The sequence below is a fragment of the Brachypodium distachyon genome, chromosome 3, assembly GCF_000005505.3.
Source record: "Brachypodium distachyon strain Bd21 chromosome 3, Brachypodium_distachyon_v3.0, whole genome shotgun sequence".
In the NCBI taxonomy this organism is placed as follows: domain Eukaryota; kingdom Viridiplantae; phylum Streptophyta; class Magnoliopsida; order Poales; family Poaceae; genus Brachypodium; species Brachypodium distachyon.
In genome coordinates, this window is record NC_016133.3 from 11,222,897 (window position 1) to 11,228,896 (window position 6,000).

A 6,000-nucleotide genomic window follows, 5' to 3' on the forward strand; every position below is an offset into this window, starting at 1 on the left:
CGGTTGGTGCAGCACCCGATGTACTTCGTTAGTACGGTGCTAGGCGACGCGTGAACAAGGTACCCGCAAGTATAGAAGCTCCTTCTGGGGATTCTCCTTGTGTCCCGCAAGCTGCGCCACTACTTACTGGCGCACCGCGTCACGGTGGTGTCCGGGTTCTGCCTTGAGCGAGCCCTCGCCAACCGTCAAGCCACCGGGAGGGTGGCTGAATGGAGGATGGAGTTGTCGGAGTTCGACCTCCACTTCGCCAACTCCAAAAGCATTAAGAGCACGGCCCTGGCGGACTTCGTTGCGGAATGGACGTCCACGGGCGTAGAAGAAAGTGAGCCAGAGACCAGCCTGCCTGGCAAGCTGGACGAGGACCACTGGGTCCTCTATTTCAACGGTGCGTTCAGTCTTCACGGAGCAGGCGCTGGGGTCGTCATCGAGTCACCGACAGGGGACCAGTTGAGGTTCGCTGTTCAACTCAACTTCGCTAACTCCACCAACAACACGGTGGAATACGAGGGCCTGCTTGCCGGGTTGCGGGCAGCGGTCGCCCTCGACATTAAGCGCCTGGTTGTTCGCGGCGATTCCCAGCTCGTGATCAACCAGGTGAACAAGGACTACGACTGCCCTCAAATGGCGTCGTACGTGGGGGAGGTCCGCAAGCTAGAACGAAAGTTCAAAGGCTTGCGCTTCGAGCACGTCAAGCGGAAGGATAACTTCATTGTTGATGAGCTGGCCAAGATGGCAGCAGAGCGCCGGAAGCTTCCGACGGGGGTGTTCTGTCAGAAGCAAGTGGCTCCTTCAGTCGCCCCCTAGCCGGTTGCCGGGGACGCCTCTCCGGCAACCGAAGGGACCCCTGCAGCAGCGGGGGTCCATGCCGCTGATATGGCGGCATGTGTTGGCAGGGAGATTCCCTCCTGGGCGGAAGAAATCGCCCGCTATTTGAAAGGGGTGGCTCTCCCGGAACATGACGTCGCCGCGGAGCGTGTAGCACGGCAAGCCAAGATGTACGCTGTGGTAGATGGTAACATCTACCGCAGGCGTGCGAACGGTGTCAAACTCATCTGCGTGCCGCAGGAAAAAGGGTGCGCACTGTTGGAAGACATACATCGAGGCACATGTTCACACCATGTGGCCTCCTGGGCTCTAGCCGGCAAGGCGTTTCGGCATGGTTTCTACTGGCCCACGGCCCTGGCCGATGCGGAACGACTTGTGAGGACGTGCGAGGCGTGCCAGTTCCACTCAAAGAAGAGCAACCAACCAGCACAGGCCCTGCATATCATCCCGTCCTCATGGCCGTTCGCGGTCTGGGGGCTCGACATCGTCGGCAAGCTACCAAGGGCGGTTGGCGGTTACGAATATTTATTCGTGGCCATCAACAAGTTCTCCAAGTGAGTGGAGGTGGAGCCAGTACGGAAGGTGACCGCCCAGGCGGCCATCAAGTTCTTCAGAAGCATTGTGTGCCGGTTTGGCGTGCCTAACAGCATTATCACCGACAATGGCACGCAATTCACGAGCGCGGCGTTTCAAGCCTACTGCGAAGACATGGGCACTAAGCTGCGCTTCGCGTCCGTTGCTCACCCAAGGAGCAACGGACAGGCGGAGCGAGCCAACGCAGAGGTACTGCGGGGGCTCAAGACGAGAACCTTTGACAAGCTCAAAGGCCACGGGAAGCACTGGATTGAAGAACTCCAGCCCGTGCTGTGGTCCATCCGGACCACACCTAGTCGGGCAACGGGCGAAACTCCTTTCGCCCTTGTCTACGGAGCAGAAGCGGGGCTGCCCCTTGAGCTCAAGTACGGATCTCCCCGAGTACGCGCGTACGGCGACACCAGCCAACACGAGCAAAGGGTCAATGATCTAAATTTCATCGAAGAGCTTCGATGTCGGGCTGCTGTGCGAGCCGCGCGCTACCAGCAGGGACTCCGTCGTTTTCACGACAAACGAGTCCGTCCCTGGGGGCTCGAGAACGGAGACCTTGTCCTACGCCGAATACAAGGAACGAAGGCCAGGAACAAGTTGACTCCGAAATGGGAGGGCCCCTTCCGGGTAGTGCAGGTGACCAGGCCGGGGGCCGTCCGCCTGGAAACCGAAGACGGCTTTGCCAGTGCCCAATAGCTGGAATATTGAGCACTTGCGCAAGTTCTACCCGTGAAGCGGCGGAGCCCGGCCCTCAGGTGATGCCTCCGATGCATACCTCTCGAACTAGTGTAACCGCGTCCCTGCCGTGGCCCTCGAGCAGTTTTGCTCCCGGGCAACAAGGGCTGTCACATCCCTTGGGACGAGTTCCCCAGAAAAAACCAGGTCTCCCCAGTTGCGGGGGCTGTCACTGGGAGGCTATAACTTCCTCGCCACCCGTGCCCGCTGTTCGGGGTGGGGCGCAGCTGGCGGCGAGGACGTTATAGCCGTCTTGCGGCTGCTCCCGGGGCGAAGTCCTCCTAAGCCAGGGTTCCTCCCTAAAAGCCAGGGTCCATCCCTGAAGGCGAGGGTTGCCGCGTGAGCGTGGTGGTGGCATCGTCGTCAGCGGTTGCCGCTGGTGGTGATCCTGCCCCCGCGCTGCTGCCACATCCCTCAGAGATCATTTCCCTTGAACAAGTACCCAAGGTGGGTTCCTACCAAGGCAATGCCCCGTCTGCACTCTACCGCCGAGCGTCACGAGGCATTGGACCGAACGGAAAAGCTAAGTGTCTGAACATGAACGCTGAATTCCCTAAGAGCTGAACGAAACTGAGCACTGTCTTGCTGGGTGCGGCCCCAGATCCTGCGCATAGCCGAAGTGTTAAAAGGGACGCTTGCGGGGGGAGTGCGCTCCCCGTGTGGCTTCGCGGGCCCGTCCCGGAGGGGCACGGCTTGGAGTAGTTACCCCGCAAGTGGAGTGGCTCCCCGCTACCGCTTGGCCCCAGGTCGGCACCACGGGTCCATCCCGGGTCCCTGGTCTGGTCAAGGGTGAGGCGCGCGCGAGTCCCCCACAACACAAGGCAAAATAAGCAAAGGCTAAAAGGGCCACCCCGCTAGACAGCATCAGGAACAACGAACTTGTCGAAAAGTTTACTTGACTAAGAGTTAACGCTGCTTCGCCAAGTGTGGTCCCGGAACCTGCACGTGGCCGGGGTGTGAGGAGGACGCTTGCGGGGGGAGTGCGCTCCCCGTGTGGCTCCCAGGTCCGTCCCGGGAGGGCATGGCTTGGAGTAGTTACCCCGCAAGTGGAGTGGCTCGCCGCCTACCGCTTGGCCCCGGGTCGGCACCACGGGTCCGTCCCGGGTCCCTGGTCAGGTCAAGGGTGGGGCGTGCGAGTCCCCAGCAACACAAGGCGTAACACGCGAAGGCTAAGGGAACCACCCCGCAAGGCAACCTCGGGAATAAGGGACAAAAATTGAGCAAATTAACAAGCTTGATTGACTAAGTGTCGAATGATTACATGGACTAATCAAAAGGTGATCGTTCAAACAGCGCTAAGTGCCATACTTGCAGGGAAAGTAAACAAAAGAAGGTGCAGTGGAAGCAACGAGCACGGCTGGGGGCTGCGGCAACTAGTTGTCGCCGTCTTCGGCCGGGGGGTCGGCGGGGAGATCAGGCTCCGACTTAATCTGCATCCGCTCGACGACCTCGTCGACGAACTCGTGCACTGCTTGGGTGTGCGTGGGCTCGTCCTCGCTGTCGAACCAAGCGTCCAGCAGGGACTCGAAGGGAAACTCCAGGTCCCGGAGGTGAATCCGCGGGAGGATTGTCCCGGCAACCTCCGGAGCGCAGTTGGCGACTTCGTTGGCGCCGTACTTGGCGATCCAGACGTTGAGCGCCCCGAGCTTCCCCACCAAGTAAGAGAAGAAGGGGATCAGCGTCGTGACGTCCGTGCCGTCCACCTCCGCCGCCTGCAGCTCAAACTTGGGCAGCGGGTCGTGCAGCGACTGGGCGATCTTCGTCAGCTTCTCCGTCTAGATCTGCTGCTGCCCGATCAGCGTGCCGTGATGGAGTCGGGCGTCGTGCGCAGCCTTCTTGGCCTCTCTGACGCGGCCCTCCAGCCTCGCAAGCTCTGCGGCCTTGGCCGCATTGTCCTCGCCGGCCTTGACGAGCTCCTCCCGGACGGTGGCCAGCCCGACCTCGAGCCCGGCCGCTCTGTCTTTGGCGGAGTTGAGCTCGGCCTCGTGCCGAGCCACCGCCCTCGCCGCATCCTCAGCAGCCTTGGCCTGCACCTCTAGCATGATGCGGAGGCCTTGGATTTCGCCGTGGTAATTGGCAATCAGTTCGCTCTTCTCGTCCAGCCGCGTCTGGGCCGTTGCAAGCACTTCGGCGTGCTCCTTCCGGGCCGCCTCGAGGGTGGCCGCCATCGAGTCCAGCTTCCCCTGAAGCTGCGCGCACTGGGCCTCCAGCTCCCGGTGGAACTTGGCCTCTGAGACCATCGGCTCTCGGGCGGCTTCCAGGGCGTGCCGAGCCAGCCGCGCCTCCTCTTCGGCGAGGCGCGCCTCCTCGCGCAGCCGGGAGAGTTCACGCCACTCTCTCTCCACGGCCTCCCGCACCTCGCCGAGTTGATTCTTGGCAGCGGTGTGGTGCTCCCTCACCTCGTTGAAGGAGGTGACGAAGGCCAATTGCTGGTCCCGGACGGCGTCCAGGAACCGGTGCCCCCGCTCAAAGACGTTCGGATCCCAGGTAAGGGGGTTCCAAGCGACCCCGGCGAGGGTGCTGAGGTCGGTACCAGGGAAAGCCGCCGAGGACGATGAAGCCCCCGCCGCCGCTGTGGGGCTGTGCGTGGGGTCGCTGGCCTGCTCCCGGGGGCCTTCCTGTCCCTCCCCGGCAACTCCCCTTGCGCCTGCACCCAGGGGCCCCGGGGCTGGGGAAGCCTCCCTGCTTCCGGCGGGGGTTGCCCCTGCTAGGCGGCAGGTAAGCCTGCGCCAGCCATCACGGCGGCAGTGGTGCCCCCTGCTGCCGCTGAGTCCGCCGCAGCGGGACTGGATGTGCGAGCCAGTTCCGGCTCCACCTCTGCCCCCACGGCCTCGACGACCGGGTCAAGATCCACCACGGCCGCGGCCGTTCCGGGCATGGGCGCACTTGTGTCTGCAACAATGAGAAGCGTGAGGATCGGCAAAGGATGCGCCTTCAAAGGCGGACAAGAGCGACCAGGGCGGTTACCTTGTGCGGCCGTCGGGCTTGCCGAGGCAGCCTCCTCTGCTTCGCCTGCGCCGGCGGGAGCATCCACAAGGATTGCCGCGGGCGAGCTGCCGCCCACTACAGAAAGGAGGTACGTTCATGAGACTAGCTAACAGAAATTGCAGTTGCAGAGAATTAACGAAGACATACCCGGTGCCGGCCCTGCCTCCGTTGGGGCTGGGTCGCCAAGGGACATGCCCGTGCCGCTGCGGACCCCGCGTCAGCGGGGTCGGCGGCGCCGCCGGCATCGGCGCGCGTCCTCTTGCTTGGTGTGCCAGGCGGGGAATCGCTCCTCGCCCTCTTGCTAGCACCCGCCGGCGAGGAGGACTTCGGGGGGTTGCGCCGGAGCGCGAAACCCCGGAAGACCCCACGAGCGGGCGGCGCCGTGGGTGCCCGCGGCGTCGTCATGACCCGGAGAACTCCGGGTGTCGACGGCAAGGCTGCCGCGGCGCCGGGAGCCAAACTCTCGGAGGCCCCCGCTACCGGGGCGAAGGCCGTTGCCGGGGCACCGGTGACCCCCGCAGGCGCTGGCGCTGCCGGGGTACCGGCGGGCACCCCGGGACCGGTTTCCGCCGCGGTGCTGGTGGCCGCCGTCAAAGCAGGGGCCGCCGCCGAGGCACCCGCGGCCCCTGTTGCCGCTGATGCCGTCGAGGTACCGACGGGCGCCCCAGAAGTGGCCGCCGCCGCCAGGTTGGGGGCCGCTGCCGGGGCGGACGTCGCCGTTGAGGAGATGGCTGCGGCCGCTGCGAACGCCCTCGATCTTCTCGCGATCAAGGGCGCGCTGTCACTGCTTTCCTCGTCGTCGTCCTCCACGGCGACGACTTCCGGGGACGCAGCCACCTGGCCCGCCTCGTCGTCCAGCGACCGGAG